This window comes from Acromyrmex echinatior, chromosome 8 (genome assembly GCF_024713525.1).
Source record: "Acromyrmex echinatior isolate Ae372 chromosome 8, ASM2471352v2, whole genome shotgun sequence".
NCBI classification, from domain to species: Eukaryota; Metazoa; Arthropoda; class Insecta; order Hymenoptera; family Formicidae; genus Acromyrmex; species Acromyrmex echinatior.
In genome coordinates, this window is record NC_141859.1 from 15,026,986 (window position 1) to 15,036,458 (window position 9,473).

Here is a 9,473-nt window from a genome sequence, read left to right on the forward strand (position 1 = left end):
CCCGCCCCTCCCGTTTCAACCGAATCTCGAGCCGATCGACTGAGATCGAATGTTTAGGCTATATTCGTTCCCCTCCAACGAAGGGGATAGAGTAGTCACCGTATACATCCCCACACCTTACACCGTCCTCTACAAACACCTCATCCCGATATGCTCCTGCAATACTTTCCTCGCCTCCCATACCTGTTAACCCTTTCCTGTGCACACACACACACACACACACACACACACACACACACACACACACGCACGCACGCACGCACGCACGCACGCACGCACGCACGCACGCACGCACGCACGCACGCACATACATCCATAAGCTGTAATGTATATTTTTATGTAAAAAAAGGGAAGAGAGAAGTTTTATTATGTGTAAAACCTTTTTTTTTATTCTTTCTTTTTATTAATAAATGTAATCCCCCGTCTTTTATTAAAACTATCTCTTGCATTCACTTCCCTCTAATACCTGGGGTCGCATGAGGTCCAGTCCCGGGTCAAAAGGATTAAGTTCCTTGACCCAAAAAGTAGAACCGACGTTGGCCCATATTCCGGGACTGAAAAGGTGCTCACAGGTGTTCGCCTCCGCGCGTATACCTGTGAGATTGAGTCTAACCGTCCTTCCATACCTTCTCCATTCTCACTCATTGTCCAAATTTCCAAGGATTTGGATGTAACAACGGTGAAGATACTCTATCAAAATCAGCAGCACGGAAATGGTTTGCTCGTTTTCGTACTAGAATTTTTGATGTGAAAGATGAACCTTGCTACGGTCGATCAATCGCTGAAAAGTCCGATGAAATCATGGAAAAAGTCACGTGATAAGCATGTGAGCAATATGGAGATTGCCAGGGAACTAGGCATCAACCACAAAACAATTAAATCATTTACACAAAGCTGGATACAAAAAAAAACTCGATGTTTGGGTTCCTCATGAGTTGAGTGTTAAGAACATGATGGACCGAATTAACATTTGAGATACGTTACTGAAACGGAATGAAATTGAATTCTCTTCATTTCTGAAGAGAATGATAACTGGTGATAAAAAATGGATCACGTACGACAATCGAACTCGCAAAAGATCGTGGATAAAGGAAGGAGAGAAGGCACAAATAATTGCAAAACCTGGATTGACGACGAAGAAGGTGGTATTGTGTGTGTGGTGGGATTGGAAGGGAATCGTTTATTATAAGCTGTTCATTATCACCCTATCAAACAATTAATTCCGAACTCTACTGTGAACAACTGGAAAGATTACAACAAGCAATTGAGAGGAAGTGGCCAGAATTAATCAATAGGAGGAGTATCGTCTTCCATTACGACAACGCTCGATCACACACATCATTGATAACTCAACAAAAATTGCGAGAGCTTGGCTGGGAAGTCTTAATGCATTCTAGTATAGTCTTGACATAGCACTCTCAAACTATCATTTGTTTAGGTCTCTGCAGAACTCTCTTAATGGTGTAAAACTGGCTTCAAAAGAGATCTGTAAAAATCACTTGAAGCAGTTTTTCGATCAGAAACCACATAAGTTCTATCGCGATGGGATTATGGCTCTGCCCCAAAAATGGCAAAATATTATTGAAAATAATGGAGCATATTTGGTTTAAATAAATTGATTTTAATACTCTAAGAAAAACACTTGAATTTTATTAAAAAACCACGAACTTTTTCCCACACCCAATATATGTTTATTACTAATTATAGTACTTATTTCTCTGCGATCTCGCATTTTACGCGCTCGACCACGTCAATTTCTTGTGGATCGAATGATCGCGGTATATAACACGAATGGAAAATCATAAACAATTAATCTCGTCAACTATCGCGTTTTGACACGATTTGTAATATTCTGGATTTATGGGAGGGGTATATGATTATTACAATTTATTAAAACTTATGTTACCTAGAACGTTCCTATGCCTCCATGCTTTTTGATACACGCCTGACGCCGAGAGCCGAAAGGCCGAGAAAGCACATTTCGGTCGCTCGACGCTTGCTTGAGTGAAACAGTAAGATTTTCTCTCGTTCTCAGCGCGCCGACAAGGCAAGCAATATGAACGTAGTACAAAAAGAACAGAGCGGTATATCGGCACACTTCTAACTAACTAAGTCACACGGACACGGATTCATGTTTGTGTTGCGCCAGGCCGTCGACCGGTGCTGCTGATCGCGTACTGCAAGCGGCCCGGAATTCGCATTCACTGGGTCTTCGTGGTCCCATCCATTAGCGATGATCGTTAGAATCGAGCCATCTCTTTTTGGAAATAACAACATGAATGGGAAATAACACGGAAATGCTTTCACGTAGATATGTGCTCCCCACATTCCCTTCCGGTTCTCTCGTAGTAACATTCAAGATTTCAGTAATTGTTATTTTCTTCGAGGATGTGGATCGCTGAGGGGGATTCATGAAAGGGCGTTTTTGTTCGCACTGCCGCTCTTGTAGGGGATTTCGTAGTCATATTCTTCCAGCTTCAGGCGCCAGCGCATCAATCGAGATGTCGGGTCCTTCACCTTATGCATCCAAATGAGAGATTGATAATCTGTTACGAGCGTGAATTTCCGTTCGTAGAGATAGGGTCGAAAATGATTGATACAATTAATGATGGCAAGCAGCTCTATAGTAGAGTAGCCATTTTCGGCACTGTTTAGGATGCGAAAAAGCGACTGGTCTTGGTCTACGTGTTTCTGGCTCAAAACGCCGCCTATCGCGAAACTTAAGGCGTCTGTCGTCAGTATGAATGGCAACGAGAAGTTCGGATATTGCAGGATAGGTTTCTGCTGCAGAGAGCCTTCTTCAACAGCTTGAATGCGCATTGTTGTTCCAGTAGAAGGACGCGTTCTTCTTGGTAAGTTGCGACAGTGGCTTTGCTGTTCTAGAGAATTAAGGTATAAAGGGGCGGTAATAGCCCAAGAAATTGGCAAACGTTTTGTAGATTCTTCGGTTGTGGAAAATCTCGTATGGAAATCTTCATAGGATCTGGCTTGACCCCATCTTCACTGATGATGTGCCCAAGATAAACTACTTCGTGCCGGAGAAACTCATACTTATCGGGCTGTAGCTTGAAGTTGCCTTCTTCAATCGTTCACTTTTTCTATCTTGATATCGTATTCTCGAAGGGAACTGGCGTAGAGTACGATATCATTCATATAGACAAAGAGCTCTATACCTTAGAGTCCGGTTAACGTCTGATCCATGAGACTGGCTGGAAGGTAGCGCTCTTGAGCCCCAAGGGCTCCATTCTCTCGAATTGGAAGTGCCCATGCGGCGTAGAAAAGGCCATGGGGGTCTTGGGGGCGTCTGCGGGGTCCATTGGTATTTGATGGAACTCACGAGGTCCAGGACCTAGAAGTACTTCGCTCCGCCTAACTGGTCGAGAATGTCACTGATGTTCAGCAGAGGATAGGCATCGCCTATCATTTTTTCGCTCAGACTTTGGTAGTTGATCACCATCCACCAACACTTATTACTGAGTGCATCCATTTTCTTGGGGACGATCCAGATTGGAGAGTTGTAGGAGGAGGTAGCAATTTCTTCTTTTACCAACTTTGCAACCTGTTGATTTATCTCCTACTGTGTATTGGTCGGAATCGATAGTATTTTGTGCGTATAGGCGTCGTCAGTCGTTATGATTCTGTGCGTGGTCTTCCCAGGGTATTCAGTAGGTAGTTGAAATCGATCATGATGCCTTTTTATCAGATTCGTTATGTTTTCGCTTTCTTCGGCATTCAGATGTTCTAAGCGTAAGAGGCTTATTACCTTAGCCACTTTCAAACAGTTTTTAGGTTCAGTCGTTGGCGCTTTAGGTACCAATGAAGGTTTGACACTAGAGCTCTCTCAGCAGATCCGTATGGATACTCGTATTCATCTTCTTTATCGACAGCGAGATTTCCACAGACTCGGACGTTTTTTTTAATCTTGAGAGCGAAGGCGGGATCCTCTGGTAATTACCCATCGGGATTCCGTGGGAATTCTCTGAATGCGAATTCTGGATTGACGCTACGAGAAGCTGCGTGAGTCCAGTCGCCGGATTCTTCGAAATCTTTTGCCCTGGCTTCTGGGGGACCCTTGTCTATATTATCGTTTGTTTCGATTTCGTCTGCCTCTTCCTCGCAAGCATCTGTCGGCGCGTATAAGATTAATGCTTCTGCTGAATTTCCCTTGGGGCTTGTTGACGTGATAGAAGGTCATCTCTTCGTTGCTGAGTGATTCTTCGAAAGGATGATCAGTCTGCGGTGTTGCGAGTTCATCCGTATTAGGTGAAAAATTATTCGATAAATTTTCAGGTTTGTTTGCAATGCTAGCTACTTCTTGCAATTATTGTGGTAGGTATTAATATCTCCACAGCTTCGTCTAGAGTATTTGCGATCCGAACATAGGCCTTATTGTGCACGTTATAAGGGAGTCTCCTATGAAGATTCCGTCACGTGAATAGAGTCGGAGTAGATAACCCATTTTGTTTTGGATATACTTATCATGAACCCCGTATTTGTGCGTAACACACGATACTTTCGCATTTTTTAAAGGGGAACGTTCTACTGCGCCAAATCACACAGTTGGTTCCATAATTAATTTGCGCGTTATTTGTAACGAAGAACGAACTACTGAAAATTCCCTGTGATGTTATCGGGAAATCATTGGGAACTATATGAAAGATAACTGGTACGCGAAGGATTCGAGCCTTAATGAAGCCAAGTGTTTCAACTACGTTGATGGTGATGCCGGTGAGTTGCAACTTTTCAGCATAGTTGATCTTTAATCTAGGATTTACTGAGCCGGCTTTAATTTAGGTTGCGTTAGATTACGTTCCCGTATCGAGCATAAAAGTGATCGGTTCCACAAATGAAGACGAATTTAATTCGACGATAGGGATGTCGCCGGATGCGGCTTTGAGGACGAAACAGGATGGGAGTTGACTTCTATTGGGAAAGCGGGATGAGGTGTTCCAAGGCCCAGATTTGCTCCTGATGGCAGGGCTCCGCTGGAATTTCCCGATGATTGTCGCCCGTAATTATCATAATGTTCGTCATTAGCGCTTCCATTACTGCTAGTTGAGGTTGTTGCGATTTCTGGAATCGGCTGCGTGGTTGCTGTTATAGCTATGGAGATTATTCACGTGGTACATTCTCTTACGGTATTCCGCGAATAAATGCCCAAAGTTTTGGCAATAGCTACAAACGGGGTTTTTACGGGATATGTCTTCTGAGGCTGTCGGGATCGTTGATTATACGGTTAGTTCGAACGAGCGTTCCTTTGAAGAATGGAGATGGGGGAACAGACGCGGACAATCACTCGCGTGCGCGTTCCTTGCAATTCGTGTGCGGGACTCGTTTCTCTCTAGTCGTTTATTTATGGCGATCGCTTTGTCGAAACCAGTCAACCTGGTGTACTCCTCGGCTCTAAATTTAGTTCTGAATTCTTTAGGGAGACCTTCATAAAACGACTCTAGGGTGAAAGAATCTAGACCGATTTCGTCTATTACGAGGCGTCTCCTAAATACGGTCTGATCGCCCTCGATAATTGCCCATCTCAAGTCCTTTACTCTACCGATGTAATTTAATATATATTCTTTTGGTTTTTTGTAGTTGATATATACTTAATTGTCCACGATAATAGTTGGAGCTCCTCCCTGTTTCAAAGGTTTTCTTGAGCGAGTCTAAAAATTTCTGTGTAAGGTACTTCGTCCTTTACGGCTAAGTACGTATGATCGATGAGTTTATTTCTCATTAAATTTACTAAATGCGCTTCGTCGACGTACGGGATGGAGTCGCGCACACGCTAGCGAATTGCCATACTGGAACATTGTGACCGTCGCACTTCGGAACTAGCTCAAGGGCATCACGAATGTGAGCTTTTGGATACATCGAAGCGTCAGGTGATATTAGGGAGAGTGTGCTACTTCGGCCCGGCAAAAGACGACGGATCAGGGTTCCGTCCTGAAAGATTACTGGATGATTTTTTTAACGGATTGATGCTTGTGCCTAAGTTAAGACGCATTACATATTCTTGCACTATTCGTTCTAAAACTTTAGATTTTCGTGTCAGCTCCTGTATTTTCCTGGCAGTCGTGAGAGACAAGATTTGTCGACTTGTTTTCGCCGTACACGGTAGCCGCGTCGAGGTCGCTCTTGGTTCGAGTCTCCCAGCGGCTAGGCAGAGGATCTCGGTTCATTCTGTCGCGCCTTTTTGTAAATAATTTGTTAAGATAAATCTTGGAGTAATCGTGCGTTATATGATACTCGCATACTCGCTTTTCATAAAGCTAAACTGGGGTGCTTCAAAAATTATAGCGGCGATGTAACGAAGAAATGGTACCTGCGTACGAGAATAATTAATTGATAGAATTTATTAATGCGAATAGTGGGGGAAGACAGAAAACGCTCGAAAATAATTTAGTGGAATAACAATGATTAAATTTCTACAGTTAGCTATTCCACCGCTGTCACCAAAAATTTTCTTTTTACATTGTTACGTCCAGGCGGGAATTTTTAGTGGAGGGGATACTGCCAAGTAATTGAGATATTCCTTGTATTGATTTCACAGGTATTAAGTCTTACCTTCCACTTAAAATTAACAATAATATAGAGTAAGGAATTGCCTATGTGAGCTTCAAATGTGAATCGCAAAAGCGGATTATAAATATAATTTGTCAAAAATTTTAAAATAGTTGAACAGAGATCACATATAAAGCATCTATAAAAAACATATAAAAAGACTGTTCTCCCTGTCTGTTGTATGTAGTTGACTACTCAATGATGGAAATCATTCAGAACTAGATAACGACTTAAAATTAAAAGTTGGAATATAAGAGCCACAATTTACAAGAAACACATTAGTTTAAATGTCTCGGCTTAGATTGGGATCAAATCGATCATATTACGTAGATACATTGTCTTTTAGTAAGCATATGAGGTATGACTGTGAATTCTACGCCTCTTGTATTATAGGCGATTTATTGTTGTTATGTGTTCGAGATGCATCTCAAAAATCAGGTTTTGTAGATTCGGTGTACGTACGACAGGTGGAGTGGAAGCTTTTAGAAAACTTTCAAACATTTCTAGAAACTTCCAAAAAAACATAAACTTGACAATTATCTCGTCAATAAAGGCAAGAAATGTAATCAACCCGCATATCGCACATACAAATCCCAACCGCCAAAACGGCAATCGAAGTCAGATTAGTCACAGCGCACGCGCGCTCGCGTGACGCGAAACGCGTAACATATCGACACCCCAATTAGTATTCCTGATTTGGCGGGCACATGCCAATAATGTACCGCTTGGCCGTCGCAGCCGAGAATTGCTAATCATGACCCAAATCATGGGGGTCACCTCGAGTTTTATAATTTTCTAGAATCTCATAGGCGATTAAAAAAGAAAGCCTTTGTTCTACGAAAGGAATAAAAGGCTGAATCGATCTGCAATCATTTCTTTTTCCGATTAAAGTTAACACTCTGAAAAAAGTACAATTGCCTGTGAGACGCTCCGCCGTCAGAAACCGCCGCGTTCGTGATCAAGAATTCGCGTAAGTCGAATTATAATTCAAACGCCTTTTCGCTCAAATTTTTCTCGTTGTCATTCTCGCTTTGACTCGCTCTCGAATATTATGCATACATTGAACAATGTCATGGTATCAATAAACATTAGTCAAGAAGTTTGATACGTGAGTAAGTCTGAGAATTTTTGCCTTGCGCTTGAAATTTGGATTGTAAATTCGGCAAACTATTTTTAACAATCTCATGTCCTATTCGGAGCGGGAATTTATAATGAGAGGACGCTACCTGTCCGAGCAGTAAAACAGGTGGGCGTCCTCGGAAATTATTAGAAGATTACCGCAGTATATCATGACAGAGTTTTTGCCAAAATGACGCTAGCCCAAAATAATAAATAAAAGATCTAATGACATGAAGAGATGATAACGTAAATGGAAACAAGCGCACCATCATAACGTGAGATAAAAAAAACAAAGAAAAAAAGGGGGGAAGGGAAGAAAAAAGAACGTTTTGATCAAGTTTTTTTTGGGTCTTCCTCGGTATATAAAAATCAATTACATAAAGAATGCGTAATATAAAACAATGGTAATCACTAGAAGTTTACAATAATAAAAAGAAGAAAAAAACGCTAGGCTTCACGATGATACTGACAGAAAATACGGACAGAAAGAAAGTGTAAAATTTGAAGGTGTAAGTTTTTAAGTAATAAATCTCCTTTTTTTCAGTTTAGTTATAGATTGATTATATTTCTTAGGATTGTTTGCAAATTCTTTTTATTTCCGATCAAGTAAAATTTATTCAATGAGAAGTTACATTACCTTATGTGTCAAAATAATAATTGGAATATGAATACAAAACGGATGGTCTCGAACATAGTCGACGGAATCGAAGGTTAATACTCACATTAACACGCATTCGTCGATCTTAATTGTAATAGCTACCAATCTTTCGCTCAGCGATATTTCCTCAGAACACAGTATTTCCTGCTCACCGGTTTTAGGTCTCTTAGTTGTCGTAATAACTGGTTGCAATGGCTTTGACTGTGATGGCTAGGGAGACAGTTGCATTGAATAATAGGTAATAAACGCTCTTTGCCGAAAACGGAGAGAGAAAAAAAGAGGAAGTATCTTAAGTTCGCAATTACTGCGACCTTTCAAATGCTACGGGACTACTACCATCTATTAATTTACGGGCGCGTGAAGCATAAGGCAGTTTACATCATAAGGGGCTTGAGAGTAGAAGAGGGTAGTTTGGCATGAGACAGTGAGAGTAAGGAGAGGACGCGCGGAATGCGCGTTCTACAGAAGCTGCTAGAAGCACACAATGGTCATGAAGTATTTTCTTAGATTCGAGCATAGAAATGTATAATGACTCACTTTGAATTCCTCTTTTATTTTGCGTTTATAAGAAATAATATTTACGAAAATCGTCATTAACATTCTGTGTTACCTGAGTAGGATCGTTATACTTAACTAGCTCCCTGTTTAGTTAATTATCATTATGTTTCCTAGGATCCTAGGCCCTATTTGCTCCGCTAGAAATATCTATCCTAAATCTAACGCATTTCTTTACTTTTATGCAGGTAGACGTGTGAGATAGCTGGCGACGACCGCCTAATTCGGCTAGTTGTTAAAGATAGTATTATGTTTGAGTATGATTTTACATTTCGTGCCCTTAGCCTTGTATTCGACCATTAATTAATCGATAGAAATAAAATTTAGATCGTATTTTAGCGGTTTGAAACGGCTGTAGCTGCTAACGCAATATTCTTCAGGCATCGTGTGTCAAAATTATCAGCTCGGGCAAGCGTGAGAACATCCGGTCTGCGATCCGCTATCTTGACGCGCGTGGAGGAGAGATCACTGCATCAACATTTTGTTATTTAGCAAGTCTTTATAACGAAGAATTATGAGTAAAATTATATCTTACGTTTCGCATAGGAAATAACCATTTACGTCTACGCACACACAACAAGGA

At 41.3% G+C, this 9,473-nt stretch overlaps 1 pseudogene; it reads right to left on the reverse strand.

The window, feature by feature from the left end:
• Positions 1–5,082: 5,082 nt before the first annotated feature.
• Positions 5,083–8,152, reverse strand: LOC147908879 (uncharacterized; annotated as a pseudogene).
• Between the last annotated feature and the right edge of the window lie 1,321 nt (positions 8,153–9,473).